The sequence below is a fragment of the Rhipicephalus sanguineus genome, unplaced genomic scaffold (genome assembly GCF_013339695.2).
Source record: "Rhipicephalus sanguineus isolate Rsan-2018 unplaced genomic scaffold, BIME_Rsan_1.4 Seq8319, whole genome shotgun sequence".
NCBI lineage: Eukaryota > Metazoa > Arthropoda > Arachnida > Ixodida > Ixodidae > Rhipicephalus > Rhipicephalus sanguineus.
In genome coordinates, this window is record NW_023616091.1 from 14,720 (window position 1) to 26,806 (window position 12,087).

At 43.4% G+C, this 12,087-nt stretch overlaps 1 pseudogene; it reads right to left on the bottom strand.

Annotated features, from left to right (window-relative positions):
- Positions 1-2,048: 2,048 nt before the first annotated feature.
- On the bottom strand, positions 2,049-10,401 carry LOC119378419 (retinol dehydrogenase 14-like; annotated as a pseudogene).
- Between the last annotated feature and the right edge of the window lie 1,686 nt (positions 10,402-12,087).

Consider the following 12,087-nt stretch of genomic DNA (forward strand, 5'->3'; position numbering starts at 1 on the left):
GTGAAATGATCTCGTAACAGCTTTCGCTGTAAAACAGGAACTGAGCACGTCATCACCAACAGAGCCATGACCGATGATGGCCAATCAACTGAAAATATTCTCCGCAGCTAAGAATTTTCATTACAGAAGACGTACAGTCTGCAAAACTAATCCGCAACCGGGATAGAAGGCACGGGCTAGCTTGGCGTATTCTCTACGTGCACATCAAGAGCTTCTTCCGTACAAATGGGCTCACTCTAAGATAATAAAGAGCGCCATTGTAACACTCTGTTTAGAATCTGCGCTTCGGTAGTCGTGCAGTTACAATATGCAAGCTAGTTCTTGGTCTACAATTTGGGAGCTTTTTTCAGCCGGCTTCCCTGGGTCGGTCGTCACGTCTGTTACTGAAAGTATTATTAAGATGAATCACGGTGGTTCCAAGTATGCCGCGAAGTCTTTGGTGGGCACCAAGAGCCCAGAAGTGGTTTCATACGTGCATAGCGCCACACAAAGCCTGAAAAAAGTGGCTAGTCGGTTCAACGTGCCCCTGGTTTTCTCGGCCCCGAGGAAGCTCGCTCATCTGAGCTGCCGAACCACATGTTTAGTGAACAATCGGGGGCTGTAAAAAGAACCATGAAAAACGTTTTGCTCAATGTGCCAACAACGTCGTGTACGATATTCCCGCGCCCTGCTGCAAAGTATACATCCGTCAGACGGGACGCTCCCTGAATGGTCGACTCAGGAGACACGCAAAAAATTTGACTAATACGGAGAGAAGTCATCTTGTTGATCACTGCACGGTGTGCTCCAATTGTAAACCATGACTTCTAGGTCGAAGTAAGGAAAAAAAAGAGAAAACACAGCTCGTAAAACGTTAGACGCATTTTTTATGGAAATCAGGTGAGGAGTGTGCGGGCGACACATAAATTGCGCTGTAAAATGCAGAAATACAAATTCTTTCACGCCTTGTTTATTAATCCCTGCTTTATCTCCCTTGTTCGTTGTGAGGGTGCGCCTGCGAAAATTGTTGATGTATAAACCTGTGAATCTGCGTTGAATAAAATCAGTTGTTAGTTTGCGCCTGTCTTCGTCTGTTCTTTTCTGTTGTCCTGTCTAGTTGTGCTACTTACGACGGTAGTTATGTCGAAACACCGACTCCCCCAAGATTCAATTTTTTTCAAAGGGTAGCAAAATATTCTTATCTGCTATACAAGGAAACATCGCTATCCCTTAGGCCAATGAATACCTGGCTGACACATCGATATATTTTCTTATTTTTAAAAAACACATCCATATTTTCTCTTGATAACCTGTCAGGGCCCCTGAAGAGCACATTTGTTTTATCAGAAAGCTGTTTACACTCACAATCGTCACAATGCCAGGACAAGTACGAATGCGCGAAGCCTCTCATGTAATTGTAGTGTTCGCTCAACCGAATATTCAAGCAACGCCTGGTCTGACCTATATTCTAATTACCGAAGATTCAAGCTTCAAGAGGTGAAAAATCCTTGAACATCAGGTGTCGCTGAAGCCACCGTTTCCAGAAGTGGTCTTGTCTTCTTCGTGACAGCGACTGCCTACGTTAGCCAGTGAATGTGTATGTTTCATATACTCTCCCTCAACCACAACAGAAGAGGGGAAGGAGGCAGGTGCAAAAGGGAGTGGGGATGGGAGAGAAACAAGGAACAGATATGGGCAGACAATAAGGTAAACTTGCTGGGCACTTCTTCACCCAACAAGCAGTTCGCTATTGAGCTTACGGGTCATATAGCACTGTTCTTTATTGTCACATCAACTTGAGCGTGTTACACATATGTGCGTTTTATATGGTTATAACATGGAATAGTTGCATGAAAAAATATGTGAATCGTAAGGTATGTGGGCAGGCCGCTGATGTTGCAAGGCACACGGCAAAGTATCCGTCCGCATCTCCACAGTTGACAATTTCTCCCTTACCCCGCCTTAATGCGAGGTGGTAGAGAACGTTGCGACATTTAACGCGGTGAATGCCGACACCCGGCGAAACTTTCAGCTAGGCATTATTTTCACAATTATGCGCACTTTTGAGGCAAGCATCGCAATGCGGTATGTCAGTGAAGGCAAATGCGCCTCGTTCCTGTGATGGGTAATTATCAGATAGAACAACCTCGCAGAAGTGGCTCCAGATTTCCCTGTAGTTTACATTGCAGGACACGCTACGGTAATGGAGGCAACACTGTCTGAATTGTGATCACGCAAATAGTTTAGCTGTACACTCGTTTCGCGAGGCATCTGGTTATCCTTCAGCAGAGCCCGGTCATTTTCTGCGACACGACCCATAGGGTCTCGGCGTCATGCTGATTTCCAGGAGCAGACGTTGGCTTGCAGTCTGCGAACGCCTTCCCGCTGATGCCTTCCACCTCCTCCGAGACCGCCAGATGTATAGACGTCTGCGCTCCGTCCTCGACGCTCTGTTATTAGAAAGAGTACGAGTCTGGTTACGTTGCGGTTTTGCGAAGACGAATGACTCCGGGCGGCAATACCAGTGCACATGTGACTAAAATTTCCGTACCTTCGGTACTTGCGATAATGCAAATAATGAGAAATAACGGATCAGAAGCAAAAATTATGGCGCTCATTGTTTCATACTCAGCAATGTCGGACCACGAACATATGCACACATAGCGTGACAGCAAAGAAAACACGAACGAAAGAAGAAGGCAAGGTTGTTGGCGCTTCGTTGCTAGTTTTACGGTCCGGTTGCAGCTAAATGAAGAAACTTGTAAAGGAAAGCGAGGACCTCTGATGACTTCAATATGAGGGCTTACTACTCTGTACGCAAACAAGAAATCACGATGGAATAGGCAGGGCAAACATCAGAGGAAACATGAACAAGTACAGAAAAGCAGCACATTATGCGCAAGTTATACTGCGAGATATTTTTGTCGATGTGTCGTCACAGCACCGTTTGTCATTCCCCTAGGCGTCACCAGTTGGCGCATATTTTACACGGACACCTATCCCTATGATGTCAGTATTACCGCGACGGCAGGACGATGGTGACAATTACTGGGTGATGACGACGCATGAATGCTATACTCTGGTCGTTGAACACCAGCGTACGAGATGCCCGTTTTTGCTTTCTCCAGTGAGCGAAACACCTTTGTGACGTAGGAGACGACTGTTCGCTGTGCCAATTCCAGAAACACATGGATATAACACGTGGCGTGTGTGAAAAGCACATTCATAGTTGCATTGCGACAATGAGAAATGGAACTTTGGTCCCGGTGGGCTGAACAAAGATTTGAGGGACGCTTAAGCTTCGCCTTTAAGAGTTGAACGCAATAGAGATATCCTGCCCCTAGTGCGTATTTTGGCCACTTAGTGCTTACTTCTTATTGCATGTTGTTACTCGAGAAGTTGAGATTGTGCATTACTGCATTGTAATTGACAAAGTACAAAGTGGTCGCACAGCCGAGCTTTAGTGTCTGCCTTCGCTGCCTCGGTCTTGCGCGGTCGCCATCGTTGTCGTGCGCTACTTGACACTGATGCCCCACCAAAACTCGCCGATGAGCAAGACACCGCAGTTTGGTTGGCGCTTGTAGACGACACAGAATCCATCACAAGCGTGTCAAGAGCGGAGTGGCGTGAGGGTATCGGTACAACCACTGCGTGTGTGTAACAGAATGCGCGCACTAAAGTGTGTGCCTTATGTAATAGGTAGCATGCTGTAAACCAAGAGCAATTATGCGCGAGAAACTTCTTCGAAGTTGCGATTAACTTACTACGTGTTCTTAAAGGAATACGCGCAGTAATGTGAGTGCCTTTTGTAATGGGTGGCTGGCTTAAAACCACCAAGTTGTTATGATAATCACATCGTGTAACGCCCGATGGCAATGTACGCTTGTACCCCGCAATATTACCGTGATATTACATCTCGTACTCAGAATCAGCCGAGACTGTTCATATAATTGCAATAAAAACAAGCCCTTAGAAGTCATCTTATTTCCTTTATATATATATATATATATATATATATATATATATATATATATATATATATATATATATATATATATATATATATATATATATATATATATATATATATACATGCTTTCAAGTCACCCGAGAGGTGTTGCTGTTTCGAACTCAATCGGGCCGACGACGCGAACACGAGCTCTCAGTGCGCCGTCTCTTACAACGAGCATCTCGGGTGCGTGAGCGCCTGCTTGGTAGCCCCGCGCTCGTGGCCACTGCATTGACCAAATAATTTCAAAATTCATGTCTTCAGTACCGCCAACACCTTTTTCGGTACTGCTGGCCTTTTATAAAAATAAATTCAATCCTGCCTGCATTTTATACACTTTCTGCGCTAGAAGTCGGAATCGCCAATCCTTGCCTAAGGGTCTTATTGGAGGGGCCGTAACTATTAGTGCAACGACATTACGCAACATGTTTTTAATGATTGTGAAAGCTGATGTGGAGGAGAATAAGTGGACAAAGTTTGAGAAATGTAAAAAATGTTTTTTTTTTTTAATTGTCGTCAGAAGCTTCCATTGTTCGGTGTTTTCTGGAACTTAGCCCAATCATATCTCTTTACTGAAACGCTATATAAATATAAGATTCGGCAGTTTGGCAGATAAGCATGCGACGAACGTAATGCGGAATTTTTGTCGCTCTGCTACAAGGCTTTTTTGAGATAAAGACGTTCAAAGTAAAGAAATTAACGTTTCCTGGGCCAATTTGGAGGTTTTTTATAAGAACATGTACACTACACATAAAAACTAAAAATAGCTGAGCAGAAGCAAAAACATGCATATATTTAGTTAAAGAAATTTCAGCTACCTAACTTTAATATAGTTTGTGCAATTCATAACGAAAGTTGGCCAAATCGGCAGAGCGGATGAGCTTTCCACTGCACCTCTTCGTCATTATTGATTTCCTTTGAATCGAAAAATTTTTTGGCGGCAAAACAAATTGCGGATCTCTCCTTTCCACTCATCAGGCAATAATATATATATATATATATATATATATATATATATATATATATATATATATATATATATAGAGAGAGAGAGAGAGAGAGAGAGAGAGAGAGAGAGAATCTCTCACCTTGCCAAACCAACGAATGCAGAAGTCTACTGTTCTTGCGTACAAGTCCCCAGTACGGCGGGCGAACTCTGATTTCACAAATCCTGGATGCAGACAGTTCACCGTCACGCCTGCATAAAAATTCCGCAGATCTTCAGATCTTGTAGCGATTGGGTCTTTTAGCGTTCTACGCGCTACAATATCGGAATGGAAGCCATGCCATAAAAGCTATATGCTCTTAGGCATGGTGTCTCGGGACCCTCTTCCATTGCCGAGCATTCAATGCGACCCATCATGTTTAATGCGTATGGCTTGTTGTCTGCGCACTGAAATAAGGATGAACGATTATTTATCGCAATTTTATTGTCATTTTTTGGAAGGAGCCATGCAGCAGTGGAGACTTTGTAGATGTCGGCAACGGTATTTATATGTGTAGCGTTTTTTTTTTTTTTTGAAAAAAGCCAAATGCAGAAAGAGAAACTGCGCTAAATTTCCCGGGAGCGTAAAGCGCGCCTATCTTTCACATTTGAAACAATTGTAATCAAAATGTGGTCATTCGTCATTGTAGCATATATTAAAAAAAAGCAGTTTCGAATGAGAAATGAGCCAGATTCGGTATCTGTTTGAATATCAAAATGAGCGAGATGCATAAAACCAGCGCTGCGTCAGCAATAGTGACCAAAGCAAACAACATACACGCATTCAAGCTGTCTCATTTGTGCCCTGGTTGCTTTTTTATTATTCTTTCGTTCCACAATTAGTTTTTCTAGGGCGAAGCGAGTTTCGTACTTCTTTCTGTCTTCTAGAGTTTCTTTTCAAACCTTGCGCTGTACAGTATCATGTTCTTCTTTCGCTCCAAGACGCTATATTTGAAATAGAAGACAACTGAAATGATGATACTGTACACCAATCTATTCCTAGAAGAAGATGCGATCCAAAACGGCCCGGCATAGACGAGTTTAGATGAAGAAGAAGAGCCGGAGCCTTTTTTCAAGGCCGTCAAGAGATACTAGGAACAAGGAAACGCTGCCGACAGTCCAGATTCATGCGCCTTTTGCCTGGGAGGACCACTCACTCTACAAGCGTAGTCATCGCCATTGCGCCCATGGAAAAAAGAACGGAACCGACGGAAGCACAGGGCTAGTGTAAATTTTGTCGCAAAATATTGCTATATCGTTTATTCGCTGAAATTTAGACTTCTTTTACTAGCTAATTCAAGCCCAAATAAAATGTTCCTCTCTATAACAGTCAAATCAAAATTTTAGTCCTGTACACCGACCATATTGGGCTGTATATATATTTTAGCCAATATATAGATTTGAGTTATTTTGTTGACATGAGCACACTGCCAAAAAAATTGATGCAGCAGGTACGACCATATTGTCAGTAGCAAAAAACTGCGTTTTTCTCAGTTTCAGCTGAAATGGGCTTGGCTCTTTCACAAAAAGAAAAAAAAAAACGCCACGAAAGTTACAGGTACTAACGGATGATTACGGGCTTTGAAGATTGCTGGTATCTTTAATGTGTCGAATGCCTTTCCGTAGTGTATGAAAGCGAAATAAAGGGACAAAATATTAAGGACCATAGATAACAATGAAGTACCTGGTAAGCTTAAATAAAAATGTTAACTCAGAGCAGAGAAAGCAGCCAAGAGATATGGCAGCCAAACGGAAACTACACGAAGCGTAAACCGATACGGCGAAGCGAGTAGAAAGAAATCCGGTATCCCTGATGCAGAACTATAACCCAGGTGTGACACTAAATAAGACGAAATACTTAACGGTGATTTATAGTTATAAGAAATGAGTTCCCGAAAATATATCCAATAACAAATTGGAATGTCTCGTTGTTTCGGGCCCTACTGTACTCCTTTCACAAATATTTTGGCAATAAATATTCGCAAATATTTATTCGCAAGCAAAAGCCTAGCATAACACATCTAATTCTGAGATAATGTTACAATATTTTCTTACGAGAAATGCCAAATGGGAAAGCCTTCTTTCCAGAGGCCCCCGGATTCTAAGCGGATGGAGGCGTAACATGTGATAAGGCGAGATGAGCGCGATATGAAGTGCGTTGACGCCGTCACTGGAGTGCTCAACAGAAAGAACCCAGAGAATCACAAAGCCAAACGTCGCGGACAATTTTAGCGTCTTATGTACCTGGTCCCATAGAGTTTCCTACAATACTTACTAGAGGGAACTCTGGCGCTAGTGTCTATGGGAGCTGCAATGCATCGCGCTTCAGCCAGCATGGGAATCATGGGTAGTACACGGATTTGTCTAAACTTCGTTCTTTCGGCTCCGTTTGGCTCCGCGTCGCCTGCATCCGCTTTGTCGCAAAACGAAGTTCAGCAAAAATCAGCAGTTTCACTTCACCACTTTAACTTCTTTAGGCTCACCGATTCAAATCTGGCCACGAAGTTCACAACGATCCACTCTTTTATCCGAAAGAAAACCAAAACATAGCAATAAACGAAGCCACAAGTGCGTTCGAAGCCCACAAGTACGAAGACTAGGCAAATCCGTGTACTACCCATCATTCCCATGGTGTCTGAACGATCGCAGCGCCAGAGTTCCCTCTAGGTCAGTTTAGGAAACTCTATGCCTGGTCCGACTTATTCGCGTTCGCTGTAGATTGCGCTGAAATATCTTTGGCGGATAATGGCCAGCTCACCGGTAAGCTGAAGAACAACTTAGCTTTAGTCATTCTCACCTATCGTGAAAGAAAAATAAATGGTGAATTATCCATGTAATCGGATTGACGGCTGAGATAGCTCCATACAAATTAAAGGTGGCGGTATTTTGTAAAAATTGGTAATCGAGGAGTTCCTTTAGTGTTGTCTTGTAGCGCTTAGCAATTCCTTTAAAAATACCGCTACGTTTCCTGAAACTTACAAGTCTCTTGAATGGCAAATGCTGAAGGCTGTACAACGGACTCTTAGACTCAAAGTGAGCTCACAATAATATCGTCACCAGCAATTCTTCACGAACCTTTACAACAATTACGAGACTGCATAACCGTGTGGTGGCAACTACGGCGCCGTAGGGCCCCTAGTGGCCATCTTGACCTAGTGCTCATCATATAAGCACTATCGGTAATCATATCAAGACAACCTAGAAAAACTCCGCCAAGACCCCTTGACATTGAAACGGATGCTGAGTCGCTGGAGCTTCCCATCAAAACGGTGCAAGTGCTGGATATTGATTATATTGGTTTTCTCTAGAAATGTTTTTATCGAGGGTGTGCTTTTCTCTCCGCTTTCCTTTCGATCTTTCTTTCCGTTTCCCCTTAGCCCAGCGTAGCAAACCGGATGCTAGAATACTCGTTGATATCCCTGCCTTTCTGTCATTTTGTTATCTCTCTTTCTTGATCCTTCATTAAAGAAAGTATGTGCTTCGCGCGTAACAGTTTCCTTTTTCTTTATGTTTTACACGAACTAACGAGACCCCCTATCTTCACCGACTAGCACCGCTACCACAAAAAGTGCATTTTATTTTTATTAAATGCGAATCATTTCTCTTGCGTAAGGGCGACTTTGTGACCATCTTCCTGACTTCGCATACACCAAAATTAGCATGGTAGGACATCACCGTGCGAAGAAAACGATTAACAAGCCATGGGATGAACAACATTACATGCTTGTCGCGTTCGTCACGAAACACTTCCCTCAGTCACGTAGGGCACGTACCGGCACACAATAGCCCATGTACATATGCGCCACATGCGATTCACACTCCATATTAACCCACGTGCGGTGAGAACAGACTTTGAAAATCTTAACGCGACAGCGTGAAGAAACTTGTGTCGCAGAAAATCCAGTGCCGGCTTCGGCGGCGTTGTCGGTGAGCTAAAAATCTCGATGAACGGTTCGTGCCGAAGTCGAACCCAGGCCTTCAGCGTGGCAGTCAAGTGTTCTGCCACTGCACCACGCCGCCTTGCTGAAGGAATGCCAATTGTGGCTGCAGTGTGGCCTACACGCTTTCATTACAGAGCAATAAACATTAGGTATTTACTGCCATGACTCAGCAGTGTTTAGTCAAGCGTTGCTCGACCCGGGAGACTAAGCCAATGACCACTAATTATGATACGCACATTATAACACCAAAGTGTCCACTTGGTTTCGATAAGGCTGACGTCTGTACCCTAATTTGAATGCCAATGTTACATAGGACCATATGTTACCCTTTACACTTCAGTGCAGTCGATGGGCCCGGTAAGCCCACGATATGCAAAGAACTGCTGAATTGACACGATGACGTTGATACCCTTCGTAACGCTTCACTGAAAAAAAAATGCGGCATAGGCAGCTAGTTGGTGACTGCTTCGCATGTTATTTTTTCGCGGATTTTTCTACATTTTTGCTTCCCCCATTGTCCTAAGGCCTTTTTCCACTTCTTCCTATTCCCCCTAGAATAGCAAGTAAGCGAATTTGCGATGGCTAATTATTCTCCTCTTCGACAAAGAGCGCGCTCTCTCCCTCCACCATCGAATATTCCTGGCAGGTGAACCTCGAGGAAAACACCCTGGAGCACAATACCCGTTCTTCAATATGCGACACGTTTGTTCATTTTTGTTTGGTTCTATACAGTGTCCTGCCAAACAAGCCCACTTTCCTTCACTAGGGCTAGGATTATTGAAGTGCCAACCGCGTTTTCCCCTTGGCGATATCATGGCGTAGCGAAGCCCGGTTTCGCTGCTTTGGTCACACGACGACAGCTAAGGTACTATGGGTTGCGAAATGCACGAAATGCTCGAATAAAGGCGCTGCCTTTTTACACGACAGTTCACACAGAAAGTTCGAGTCTGCGCGCGAAACCCGTGCGCTCTTAATATTGCAGTCAGACTATATAAAGTAATATTCTTAAGTGGTTTTGTGGTCTTACCTGTATTAGCCAGTCTCCGTGCAAGTTCCATTGTAAACAGCGTCATGTAGAGCTTTGTAGCAGGGTATACCAGGTTTTGCTTATATTTTTGGAAGTTGACGTCATCATCAAACGTTGCAAACCAGTGAGCAATGGAGCCTACGTTGATGATACGGCTGGGCGAACTCTTCTTCAGAAGACCTTGGAAAAGATGGACAGCTTGAGTGATTTTATTCTAAGATTTCCTTTAAATGCAAACGCATGCCGGCTAGACCGTAAAACTGGGAAATTTTGTAAAATAAAGTAGGTCATCACTTAAGTCATGCGTGCTTCTTCTGTATTACACGGGAAGATGAAACGGCACTTACGTATAACAACTTACCCAGAAGGAGATTTGTGAGCAAAAATGAACCAAGTAATTTGTTTGGAATGTAACCTCGAACCCATCTTCAGTTTCCCTTCGGCTTGGTGGGCTGCACATTACCAAAATGGATGGTCATGACGAGTGAGAACAGTTGCACTCTAAATACTTTTATTGATTGAAGAAACCCTCCACTCCTGTCACACAACGCAAGTACAAGAACTTAGTAATTTGAAGATGCAGCCATTTTTCTTTCTTGCCATCGATATCAATACGTTTCTTAAAGTTTTATCAGACTAACATCAATTAAGGCTGTTAAATGTTTGCGTTTACGATGGGTAATACGGACCTTGGTGGTAAGATAAATATCTATATCGCTCAATGCGGTAAATAGATGCGCCAGTCTCAATGTTTCAAAAGACCGTAGTGGCCCGCTACGGCCCCCGTCTTTTTTACGACAATAAAAGTTAAAAGCAGCCAAGGGAACGTGTTCTGACATCCCCTCCACAATTCCTCCCTACTCTCATGACTGCTCAAAATCTTTTCTACAAATAATGGGACCTGAGTGTAGTTAGTTCTACGAGTTATGAATAAACAAGCTGCTGCAGTTTTTACGCTGTATAAGATGAGCCCAATAATTACGTACAGATATGACTCAACCTTTACATATCATATTGTCACGTGGTCGTGACGTCGAAGAACGCAGCAGTCGGCATGTTCAAGCCGAAACTCTTTATTCGGGCGAATGTGTGCCCGGAAAATTAAAATCAATGCGCGAGTAATTCGCGCTGCACACTGATAGCGGTATGCACTGTCGTCGGCCGTCAATAATCTGAGCTACATGCAGTAAAGCGCGTCGGCAATTTATGGCATCGAAGGTCCTACCGTTATGATTGGTGGCCGGGTCGGTTCCGGAATAAACTTGACTGTTCACGTTGTGCGCTGAGGCTGATCAGAAGATTCTAAATTACTCTGGAAGGTTCCCAGACATTCGGGAGCGGTTAGCGCAGTGGTTATCCATCAAACGGACCGGTGACATAAAATACAAAAAGAAGTGCGCGTGGCATATCATATTATTACGATTGTATTCAAAATGGCGGCTTTAATAGCCCAGCCATGATGTAGTTCCCGTTCTTTTTTTTTGCACTGACTGCACCTTTTCCAGACGTCCTGTACATGTTTTTCATTACTACAGCAAGGGGAGCGGACGCTAGTGTTGCAGTATCCAATACATTCATTCACCGGACATGTTCCATATAACTACTTGATAACGTTTAGATCAAGGTCGTCTTTGAATGAAGAGGTGACTCTCTAATGGTCCTCGATGACCCTTAGGCATACATTTGTGTTACACACGCTATATGCTGTTTCGTTTTGCCATAGCACAAGTGAATAAGAAACGAACAAACCAACAAAACTCCCGTGAAGTGAAATATGAAAATGTGGTCACAATGACCCACATCAAGCAGTTCCGTTTCGCATCAAATTATTTTTAAAGCATTAGCATTTATCATAATTGTGCTATACCAAATGACGAGTAGTAATCTAAAAGTGCCCTGTCTATTTCAACGGTGGGAAAGAGAACCCCAGTATTTGACGACAGCTTTGACCTAGTAGAAGAGCGCGACATCAAGCTAACAATGTCAATGGGTGCTTCAAATGCCGGTAAAAAATGCATGTTACAACCGCGCGAAATGAAAATTTTACACACATAGAAAGCAATCGTTTTGAGAATTTTCCATCTTGGTTATCAAAATGCCATTGCAAGTTTCGAAAATGCGGCGACTGCGTTCGCGAAATATCACT